General features: G+C 44.2%; 1 protein-coding gene across 1 annotated transcript in view; it reads right to left on the bottom strand.

The window, feature by feature from the left end:
- Positions 1–12718, bottom strand: part of USH2A (Usher syndrome 2A (autosomal recessive, mild)) — a gene marked incomplete at its 5' end in the record, with an annotated part of 716575 nt that overhangs the window by 462245 nt on the left and 241612 nt on the right. The window lies entirely within an intron of this gene.

Genomic DNA, 12718 nt, shown 5'->3' with positions numbered 1-12718 from the left:
GAAAGAGTTTGTCATAAGTTAATCATTTTTATGTTGCCATCTTTTCCATGATTCCCCAATTGTTGTTGAGGAAGCAGTACCCATAAAACATTTCTTTTTTACCCCAGTACATATGGCCTCCACTGCCACTGGGAAAGTGGGGAAGACTGATGTCTCTTTATTCCTGGGGTTGTACTCCTCAAAGTTCTGTAAAGTTCAGTGTAAGATTATTAGAATGATATCCCAGGATGAAATCACTTTGCTGACACCAAGGAGATTGTGATTGTATAATACTAACAAGCACTACATTCAAGAACCATGGAATTCAATAAAAGAATTGTTGTGATCTCTGTCATGTTTGGGAGCAAGTCTTGCCCTCCCTTTCACTGTCACTGCCACAACTTCAGGTAAGATCCAGCCCCTCATCCGAGGCCAACTACACAGGGGTGTATTACTGTAGCATGCCCAGTAGTCAAGGCAGGTGGGTAAGGAGTATCTGTGCAAACTCGTTCTATTAAACAACTCTAGGGTGGGAGGGCAGAGCACCAGCCAGGGAGAGCCACAGCCATCACATTACCTGGCTGGGAGAAGAGCCCTCAAATTCTGTGCCTTCCTACCAGCGCTGCTGCAGTAGGCAGCACCCGCCACAGCTCTCCACCTCACGAGCACAGGCAATGCAGTCACCGTGATGGTGAGGGCAGGATAAATGCCGGTGTGTCAGGAAAGAAGAATGACTGCCTACCATGCCATCAGAAGAGGAGCTGTACCCACCATGGAGATTACCCCCTGCTCAGCCTGCCCTGCCTTTGAGGCCTCTGCCTCTTTCCTCAGCTGCTCGCTGGTGAGAAGGGAGTGGGAGGGAGTGGGCAGGTAAGCAGCAAGCTGAAGGGGGAGGGGGAGCACTGATGATGGGGGGAACCAGAACCAAGTGAGCAATGCACTGACGGGGAAAAGACGGCAAACTGATGATGGGGGGGCAGAGGGCAGAGCTCCAATAAGGAGGGGGGAGCCAAGCAAGCGCTGCACTGACAATGGGAGGGGCAAGCTAGGCAAGGAGCAAACTGAGGAGGGAAGGGAGGCAAGCAGGCAGAGCTCCAGTGACAGGCACTGAGGATGTGGGGGGAGGCGTGTGTAGGCAGAGCAGAGCAGAGCAAAATACCAGCATCCTCAGAATTCCACAGTTCAGAGCACATAAAAGTCAGGGGAACCAGATTCATGGGGTAGGAGAGGAAGAAGGTGACCTCCTGTATTACCTGCAAATTATTATTTTTAATTACGTACACAGTGATAGCAGTATGTACCTCACAGACATTTACATGTCAAAATGAAAATAGGCAGGTCTCAGACTGCAAGGCACTTACACTTCAGCAACAGACAAGGAGGCAAACAGCTAGTGACTAAGGAGAGAGACAAAGGTGAGTATACAACAGATGCACTTGCAAGCCAAGGAGGGAAACAGAGGTGGCAGCCATATAACATGTGACAAGCATTCACTGTACTTCAAGTCCTTTTATGAGACATAGACTCAAACATAGAATTAGTGAGGGAATATTCCCATGAGTTTCTCATGCGTTCCCGCTTTTCTATTAGAATGTGCTCATCCCTAATCTCTGGTGAACTAAAACCAGAACCACAATAGAAATCCCATTTCTAAATTTAACTACAAGTTTTAAACATGCACACACAGAGACGTTCTTTTCACTAACAAGCCAAACTGAAAGATCTATACAACTTGAACTACAACCCCCAATGTTCACTTTTGAACATATGTAATGTGGCTTTTAAAATCTCTGACATGAAATTATTTTAGCCATTAATCTTGGGGCCAACCTAGACATGACATTTTAAAATGAACTGAGCCCAGACTCCCCAGAACAAACTCACTGTTCCTGCAGCCATACTGTGGGAAACGAATTTTTAAAGCACCACTGGGGCCTGATTTAGATCAGGACTGTGGTGCAGAGGGAAAAGGGGTTTCCTCCTTCCTCTGGCACCATTTCCCTGAGCTGAGATGGTGGGGTGGGGTGGGGGTGGCACTACACATGTGATATTCCAAATATTTTTATATGACAACTTAAAAATAATTGCTCTTAATGCTTGCACTAGCACAGAAAACATGCTTGAATACAAGATCTGGGTTAGAATTTTTCAAAACAGCGACATACTTTTCTCAAGTGCCTAGCCTTCAACAAGTCATGGTCTTTTGTATTGTGCTCTCATCTGAATTATCAGGAATACCACAGACTCGCGTCTTTCCCTCTGCAAGTGAAAAAATAGTTGGGATGCGGATTTGGGGCTGTAAAAAGATTTAAGAAGAAATGGTCAACAGTGTATCTCTGTGAGCTCTTTCAGTCAGCCACAACCTAACCAAGCTGCTTTCAGTTAAACGAGGGGGGGGGGAGATAACAGTCACATACTTCTGCATAAGGTGTAGCTTAAACTCAGCCCATTTCAGTTTTTTTAAACTATAAAACAGAGGTCACTCCTTACCTTTAGAACATTAAGACATACCGCTTTAGGACTAACCTGCTACAGGACAGTTAGGCTGTGGTCACACGAGCAGTTTGTAGCAATGTTGTTGTGGTACCTTTGTGGATTTAAAGAGCACAATCAGACAACGACATCTGCCTTCTGTGCCCCAGTCATGGCCACCCTGGTTTGCCCTGGGGTAACCAGGCACCAGGGTAACCAGGCACCATGGAAAGTCTGGTCTTTACCAATGCCAGTGCTTCCACTCCCCATTTCTGGCTGTCTGAATTCCCCTGTCCTGAACTGAAGCCAGGCAGGATGTTAGTACCTACTGATATTTGCATAAGTGCATGAGTGCATATATGCATGTGCTGGCCTATTTTTTTTTTAAAGAAACCAACCAGGCAGCATGCTCCGTGAAGAAACCAACCAGGCAGCATGCTCCGTGGTTGAGGCGCTGCAGTAATATGGAGGCCTCACCACTGGACAAGTACACGGGAAAGCCACTGCAGGATGTGCTGTCTGGTCAGTCTTTCTCGCAACAATTTGAACTGTCACACTTAGAGGCATGCCCAGACCACACCAAGCCCCCAGTCTCAGTTTTATAAGGAGGGAGAACATACTGTCCTATGCAGCCAAGAAAGGAGTGCTAGTGTATCCAAATGAGAAATTCAGACAAGGCATCTGAACCTGGTTCTACAAATTCAGTCACACATTTCCTAGTATTGACTTAATGGAAGCAGAAAGCGGCATAGGTTCTATCCATAAGCAGCTAACACTTTCAATGGCTTCAAGGGTGATTTGCGTCCTTCAGCAGTAAGTGGAAACTTCCATATAATGTGTAATATTATTCCCTGTGTGCCTTGCAGGAGAATACTGTTAAATGTTAAATCTTAGAAGGATTTAAAAAAAAAAAAACCTGTATTGCTTTTGGGTTTCTACTTCATCTGCTGGTTATGTTGCCATCATTCATTACCATCCTAGGCCAGGTACAGCTCCCTGGTGTAGCAGGTGCATTTGATGTGATACACCTGTAATATTCAGTTACAGCCCAGGGGTTAACAGCCAGCCAACAATAATTATCCTGCTATATAGGTCACAGTTGCTGTAATGCCTACAATATACTCTTCTATACTGCCAGCATCATTTCCCTTCAAACCCAATTTTTCATTTCCTGCTTACAGTGTACCTCCCATTACACCATTATGTGTTACAGCATTAGCTGCTGTTCAGGACTTCTATGATCAACTACATTGCAAGCAACTGGATGAATGAATGAAGGCAATACTGTTTATTCCAGGAAAAGAAATAAACTTAACCCTAGAAATGACTAATAATGAAACTCCAACTTGGAAGCTTTCATTTATTTCTTTTATCTGGAAACGTCAAACGAATGAGTTTTATTTTGCAAAGGACTACTTGTAAAGCTATGTTAAAAACCTCATTTAAAACAACATTTTCAAAAAATGTATAAATATATTAATTTAAAAATCACTGGGTTGTTTGAAAATGTAACGATATTTTAAATTGTAGCTGCTGCTTCTATCAATAAGACTTCCACATTCACTATTTTATTCTTTGAGAATGTATTGCAGAGATCCCTCTACTTCCTATTGTTCCTTCTGCATTTTTCCACAATCACTCATTATTTTTATAAATACTGCCAACTGATACAATCATTATAAATGTCTGAAAAAATAATTTCCCTGCTGAATTAAGAAGATATTTGGACAACCAATTAATAAATTTATTACACTGAAAATGGATCATCCGGTAAAGCTCTTACATTTTGTACATTCCTGCTGATTTTCAAGTTTTTGGATTTTAGATATTTATAATGTAGCCTAATTTCAATATATAAATGCAGCTGATGCTCTTTAGAAAGATTTTTGGTATGAACATGTGGAAATAAGGATTTGGGGTAAAATTATATTAGATTTGATCTAAGATTAAGAAGTGCTTAGCATATTGCGAATTCCATTGGTTTCTTGCAAAGGATGCCAATTGGTAGGTCTATAACAAGAAATAATTTCTAAATGGGATATGCCAATATATAATATATGAATTAATTCTGATTAATATAGTAATTCTTATTGCAGCTTTTCTCCTAGCTGATCTACAAATGAGTACAACTCTTTGGTCCTATTCTTGTATGCCTCTGTACCTGGCAGTTGTGGAGGTGATGACAAATGCTGTTGTTACACCTTTTGAATATTACCTACATGTATTTATTTTTAGAAAGAATTTCCCTAATACCATGTGGGTTTGCCAGTTTAGGCAGAGGCAGAATATTCCTCCTAGCTCATTATGTTAAATCAGATGAAAGGACAAGGATTCCAGAAGCTTGTCCAGCTGTGGTATTATAATGACACCATTAGATTTTGCTCCCATAATCAAGGCCCTTAAAACTCTGTAGCTTTGGGCTTAATATTTGCGACAAGGTTAACTGAAATCTGCAGCAAGGATAACTACTTTAGCAAATTGTATCAGCAGGAAATATTTAAACACTATTTAAAAGGATTTTAAATAAGCAGATTTTATTTAACACTAATGGAACAGTAGAGAAAATGATGCGACAGACGTTCAGAAGTAAACACATTGCTTTTGCTCTCTATTACATCCAGTGAGTGGACTAAATCCTTCCAGTTTTACAGCTGGAATATTGATATGCCAAACTCAGTCAGCCAGGTTGCCCTTTTGTTTTGGGCATGCTGAATCCACATCTGGATCTAGAGAATTAAGAGCATGGATCAGTGACAATGTCATTGTTGTCAGGTTACAAGATCTTTATGTCTGTGTTAGAGCTTTTAGAAGTTTGATAGTGCCACAGACTTGGCATCATCTGACCATAGTGATGACATGGTTTTTAGTGACAATATGCTTTATTTTTACCATTACCACAATAATTAGGTCTATGCAACATGTAGGTTGTAGAAAGCATGTTGCTTCTTCTATATCAGTCTGGGCTGCTAGATATCACCTCACAATTTGGAATCATATTTAAAATTTTCTTAGTTCAAAGGAAAGTAGAGAACAAAATAGAGATAATTTCTGGAAAAAATAAAGGAACAGAATGGCTATACTAGAAAGAACAGAGGTATGACAGAACTGCCACCAGGGGGGGGGGCTGCCAATAGCAAAGCTGAGGTAGAAACGCCACAGGACACTAAAATGAGATCTGTGTATTGTGAGGGCAGGTGTTCAGCTAGCAAGAAAAGAAAATATGTGGCCGCTGCCTTTGAGTAACAAAAATAATTACAAGTCATGATTTTTTTCAATATTTCTTGTTTGAATCAAAATACATAACAGTGCAACACAAAATATATATCAGTTAGGTTTAATATTAAATCAGCTCCCAAATACTGTAACTTTTTTTTACAATATATGGATTGGTATTCCCAGCATGCAGGGTGATGTTCCAAAACCTCCAAATTACCTTTCCCTTAAGTGATGCAGAACAGCAAATGTGAAGAGGGCTGTATTTTTTGGGAAATAGAACAATCTGAGTACTTTGGGAAATAGAACTATCTGAGAACTTTCCCACAAATAAACTTTGTTGGTCTTAAAGGTGCCACTGGACTCAAACTTTGTCCTAGAAGAACTGGTGTTAATATTTCTTTTGGAAAGCAGCGGGCTTAAGGATCCTTACTCTTCTCTCCGCTCATTGACAGTGAATATTAAATAAGTCTCCACTTCCCACCCAAAATGAATGCTTCCATCCTATTCTTGTTTTTCAAAAAGCAACTCCTTTCTTTTTAGACAAAGGCTGCGGTCACACGGAACAGCCACGCTAGTCAGACGGAAGACATGCGGAGTTTCCGGACGCGATCTCACCGGCACATCTGGGAAGCGTAGCACTCCCGTGGCTCAAACGAGGCTTCCCGCTGAAACCGCGCAGCAAAAAACTAGTACCTCGGAGGTACTAGTATCCGGAAACCGCGGGGCAAGGGTGGGCGTCTGATCGTGTTTCCGGTGGCATCCGGCGCCCGCCCATGTTCCCTTCCATGCGACAAAGTTTTTTCCCCCCAGGTCTTCCTGGATGCGCAAAAGCACCCTACGGAGCATGCGCAGTCATGCTGTACAGAAAAAAACTATCCGGTTTGCTGAACCGCACGCTTCGTTTTTGCGCGCGGGAGTGTCCTGCGATCGGCGCCTCTCCCTTTCCACGGGACCTCCACGGTACCTCCACGGTACCTCCACGGGAGGTCTGGTCAGGTAACTGCGCCTTATTTTGCCCCGGGCAATCTGCCATGCTTCCCCCCGCGGTTTCCTGCCCGTGTGACCGGGGCCACAATACAAAAGATTTTTATCTGATTAACATGACTGACCTGTTTTAATTTATCAAAGTTACTTCATTTTGTTTTAACCATTAGTTACAGACATTGTTTTCTCTTCTCACAGAGAGACAAGCACATTCCCCCATATCTTGGGGGGGGGGAATGGGTCACTACCCCCAAGTACCCATGGATACTTAACACAGCCACCAGGGGTTGGCTGATGAGCAATTAGCACTTACTGAGACAGCATCAGCCAACATTCTGAGGCATTCACTTAACAAAAGAATGATCAGCCAACATACATCGCAACAATATAACAGATCACACACTCAGGATGTCAAGAATGTCCTCTGTTGCATGTATTCTCTCAGAGTCTCATATCAAATCAAGAAAGAAACCAAGACTGGGGAACAATGTAAAGGGGGAAAAGACATAGAGGAGGAAAAGAAGCAACAGAAAATCAGATGATTAAAATATACCTCTGCATGAACTTTGGCTGGAGGTCAAACTTGTTTAATGATTGTTGTTCCATCCTATGTCTCAAGAGAATCTACTTGAAGCGTCCTAACCTGACTCAGACTGATAAACATCAGAATTTCTTCGATATCCCTATTTCTAATTTCCAGGGTTTTCTTAATCATAGGACAGACTACTAAACAGCTGATTTATTTACTTTTGTAGAATTCTGGTCAGGATTCAAAGAAACAATGAACTAGTTACACTCAAGCTTCAAACTTACTTTCCTTAAACAGAAGATGCCATTGAGTAATGGTGAGAAAACTAAAGAGATTTTCAAAAAATAAAGATATCACCCAAACCAGAATTTCCTGGGCTCAAAATATGAGCTTTGGAATGTCGCTTGCAGTGCTCACATTCAATATGAAAGCATGCATTATACCTCTCTGTTCATCTCAATGGGCAGGCTTTTTTTGGGGGGGGGGAACTATGGCCTATGTCTGCAATCTAGTACACAGTTGGGCTTGTCATTCTCCCAGGGAGGTGGGGGTTTGCCCACTTTAGGGCCCCCCGATCCACCAGCCTGGATCCAGCCAGCAGGGGGAACGCTGTCCCCAGGGCCAGCTCGCCCGCTAGGCGAGCTAGGTGCTCACCTAGGGTGCGCCGGCTCTCAGGGGTGCCAAACTGTGCCCCGCCGCCCTCGTAACCGGGCGCCCGCCCCTCTCACACGCGCTCTCTGTCTGCCGCGACTCAAGGGAGGGAAGCAGGGGAGGAAGGAAGGAGGCGAGGAGGCAGAGGGCGCCAAGGTACTACAGCCCCTCCGCCTGCTTGCCGCCTGCCTGCCCCACCCTGAGAAGGGGCTTCAAAAGAGGCTGCCGAGGGAGAGAAAAATGATGGAGGGGGGCGGCGTTTCGCGGCCTGTGGTGAGTGATGCTTCTCCCCTCCTCATTTTCCCTCCGCTGGGATCAGGGGTGCCTCGGCCGGCGAGGCAGTAGCATCCAGGGGCCAGCTAGGCAGTCTCTCCGTGCCTTCTCCATCCTCCTCTGCTGCTCGAGTCTCGTTCAAGGGAGGGAGCCCCTTGCTGGTCCCAGCAGGTACAGTCCTCCAGCCATCGGGAGAGGCGTGGCTGCAGCCGCCTGACCCTGGCCCTGGCCAAGCAAGCAGTTCCCGGGAGAGTGGCCGAAGGCGCGGAGGACAGGGCAGGAGCGCTTCCCTCCCCGCGCGGCTGGAGGACAGAGGGCGGACGCCTCCGCGCCACTTAGAGAGCCGCACTCGACTCAGGGCACCCCAACGGCGTGCCTCTCGAGGCACCTCCCTCCCTTCCTCCGGCTCCGGGGAAGAAGCAGGGGGCGCAGTGGCTTGCGCGCAGCCTCCCCCCAAACCCAGCTGTCCAGGCCCATGGAGGGGAGGGGACCCACGCCGAACACTGCCGCCACCCTCAGGCCCACCCGAGCGCCTCCCGCCCTCCCTTCCTCCAGCTCCGGGGAAGAAGCAGGGGGCGCAGTGGCTTGCGCGCAGCCTCCCCCCAAACCCAGCTGTCCAGGCCCATGGAGGGGAGGGGACCCACGCCGAACACTGCCGCCACCCTCAGGCCCACCCGAGCGCCTCCCGCCCTCCCTTCCTCCAGCTCCGGGGAAGAAGCAGGGGGCGCAGTGGCTTGCGCGCAGCCTCCCCCTTAAACCCATCTGTCCAGGCCCAGGGAGGGGAGGGGACCCGCATCGAACACCGCCGCCGCCCTCAGGCCCGCCTGAGCGCCTCCCGCTCTCCCTTCCTCCGGCTCCGGGGAAGAAGCAGGGGGTGCAGTGGCTTGCACGCAGCCTCCCCCCCAAACCCAGCTACCCAGGCCCAAGGGAGGGGACCCGCGCACGGTGACGGCAGGGAGGAGGCAGCAAAAGGGAGATCTCTAGGCCCCACCGGGAGGTTGGCATCTGCACCCTGCCTAGGGCGCAGAAACACCTCGGGCCGTCCCTGGCCGTCCCAAAGTGCCGGGATCGTGACAACATGCCCAACACAATTATAGAGTTTCTGGATGAATGCTAGAGTGTCCCCCTGGCAATGTGCCTAGCATGATGACATCACTTCCAGATGACGTCACTGCGGTGGGCACGTTGCTGCGATCCCAGCACACAGAAGATCCCAGACAGGATATTTGGTCCCCGGGCCGGCAGAAAGTATGGACCTGACAACCCTATGGGTAAACCATGTTGTCTTCATGGATATATATGCCATGCAATTTTTACAGGATTGCAGGAATGATTATAAACCCATTTGAAGAACTCCATTTTTGTATTTCTATTTTCCTATGTTCCATGGTAACTATTCCTGTCTGTTCAAATTTCAGCATATTTGTTTATTCAAAATTATGATTTATTTTTTTTAGTTCAAGTAAAGAATCCAGCTGTTTCACACATCTGTGTTTGGTTTGCACGAACAAAAATAGTCTGGCTCACTTTTAAGTATGCATGTTAATGAAAAGATACAACAAGCAGATTCAGGAAAGCCATGATGTATTTTACAGCAACCCCCAGAAATTCTGAAACATATATCAGCGGCAAATCAAGTCATGATATTCAGTAATCATATGAGAAATCAGCTAACAGTTCCATTCTAAGAAGAGCTACAATCTTCTAAGCCCATTGACATCAATGGTCTTAGCAGGGTGTGTAACTGTGCACTGTATAGTATGTCGCAAAAACAAGGACAGATCCCAGGTCAGTGCTGAATGGTCCACATACACAAAACTAGTTCTACATGCCCAAGGAAACATTGACCTTTTATTACTTGAACAGTAGTCCTAACCTGCTGGTTCTACACACTGCTGCTCAGCCAGGTTAGAAGAGAATACTGAGGGAAGAAGCGGAAGGGGGCGATTGGCATCACTAGCAACACCATGATGTCACTTCTGGCATGACCCAGAAGTGGCATTATCATATCAGGGGACATTCTAGCATGCTATAGCAGTTCCGGGTCACACCAGAAGTGACACACTGCATCACCAGTGACATTTCAACATCACAGTCAAGGCTCCCCCCAGGTAGGCTCTCACCACCTGTCAGACTCACTCTGGCAACCATAGTCCTACCCTTTTAAAAAAATCGCTCTGTGCACCTTCAGACCTAATGTAACTCTTTGGCTTTTCACTGGTATATTTTTGCTAGCACTTCACAAAAATCCATTCCGGCTGAATATTCTCAAAATATAATCTTTAGCTTTGTTAGTGTTCCATTGCTAATTTTTGTACCCTGTTGCCTTTTTATTACGGCAAATTAATGTGTAATTTTCATCTCTTTTCACATTTTTATGATTTTTTAATTGTTTGTTTTCATTCCAAAGCACTTTGGGCACGGTTTTATGGTAAAGCACTATAAAAATTATAAATATGTAAATGATATCATGCTGTGGCTTCTTCTTCTACATGAGCATTACAGAGAAACTCCACAGCAGATAATTTAATAATGCTTTAATAAGATTAGAATTATAACTGGTCTGGCTTCCAAATACTTAAATTAGTGGTTTGGGACAGTAAAGGGGAAAAAAAGATGGAGATCTTGTAAAAAGAGAGAGAGTGAGTGAGTGAGTGAGAGAAAGATAAATGACACTACAAGAATACAGAAAAAACCTGGAGGGGGGCTATTAATTGTGCCTATATATTTGATAAATATTTATTTATTTTGCAGAAGAAAAATGCATATGAGTTTAAACTGTCATTATGCAAACCTATATCCTATTTTTCATATTATTAGCAATACATAATGTGGTAGTTTATATTCAAAAATAAAACCAAAATGTATATACCTCATGTATTTATCCAGAAATACACCAAGGTTACTATGGTTACTGAAAATCCATTACCTTTGAATACAGAATGAAAAAGTTTGACTTAAAGTGTGCACTATTTATTATAGTATACATCAACAGCCTTCAGGGGGTTCTCTAACTGGACTCATTTTTCAGTGTCAGAAATGACCCACCACACTAGTAGCTTCTGGGATGTGCAAGACAAGAAATTTTAACTGCATGTATTGTAAGATGTTTTCTGTACCAATTCAAGATGCAGAAATGCCACACATTTTAAGGCCTTATATCAGCAGAAAATGAGTTACAGCTTGAGTCACAATTTAGATAAGCCAGAGTTTTTAGCCAGTTTCAGCTAGGGTTTTAGCCAATGAGTTAATTTCATGTTTCAGAGATTTACATGAAAAATAGGATGATGTTAATGCAACTAACAATCCAGTCATTTGTTTCAGGCTACAGTGGTGAAATGGAAGCTGCAGGGAAAATATTCCTGACTTGTGAAAGCAAACCATACTATTGCAGCATCATATTTGTACCAATAGATAGCATGGTACTGTGGCATAGGGAAGCATACAGAAATTTTATTTTCAGATCCCATGCATTTTGTTCATTAAACAATATATTGCATTCTTCCATATTGTCCCATCACATTTTGGGGGTATTGTTGTTTTCTAATTACATTTACACTGTTTACAATGGGAAATATATTTCCACCCTGTATACCAAAGCAAGAACACAAGCATAAAACCAGATAGGGATGCCAGCCTCCAAGTGGGGCCTGGGGATCCCCTCGAATTACAGCTTCTCTCTAGACTACAGAGATCAGTTCCCCTGGAGAGAATGGATGCTTTGGATAGTGAACTCTATAGCACTGTACCCCATTAAGGTCCCTATCCTCCCCAGGATCCATCCCCAAATGTCTAGGAGTTTCCCAGCTTGGATCTGGCAACCCTACCCCCCCCCATTCCCCACCAGTGGCCAGGGGGGACCTGGCAACCCTAACTCAGCACTAGATTAATTCATTTCAGCATCTTTTCTACCAGCCTGTGCCTAACGTAACTGACTTCCTGGTGTCCATCAAGGAGACAGTGATCTTGCTTGGACAAAATTAAATACTTCAAACAACAGAGCACAACAAAATAACACAACAAACCTCCTTTTACTATCATGCTTCATTTGTTGTATAAAATGTACCCCCATGCTCGCCTAACTTTACACATAAATGCATGGACTGCCTTCCTAAAAGCCAAAGAACCAACACTGGGAGAAATGTACATAGAAATGCTATTCAGGAATGATGCTATGTGACACAAACATAGACTCTAGCTGGACAGAATGCCTGTCAAGCATTATCTAAAAGCCCAAGTAACAGTAAAAATCTACCAAGTTAACTCCACCCTTGCATTTCTCACTGTCCCATGGGTAAATGCAAACAGTACACACCTGCAGATTTTGCCCTGCTGCAAGAAAAACTACCAGAAGTAACCTACTCATTTCAGGTATAGAAGACAGAGAAGTACATTCAGATTAGTTACTACACCCAAGTTTGTTGAAGTGGCTTGTGCTAAACTCCAATGCTGATTATTTAATTGTTGCATCATATTTCTATGCTACCTTTGTATAAAAACTTTCATCAAGGTGGCTAAATACAAACTACAACAAGATCACAAAAACAACATCAAAACAAACAGGACAATATTATGATAAAAAAAAATATTTAAGACTTGCTAAGACCAGAGATA

The sequence above is a fragment of the Gekko japonicus genome, unplaced genomic scaffold (genome assembly GCF_001447785.1).
Source record: "Gekko japonicus isolate JY-2015 unplaced genomic scaffold, Gekko_japonicus_V1.1 scaffold810, whole genome shotgun sequence".
NCBI lineage: Eukaryota > Metazoa > Chordata > Lepidosauria > Squamata > Gekkonidae > Gekko > Gekko japonicus.
This window is presented reverse-complemented; position numbering and strand designations above follow the sequence as displayed.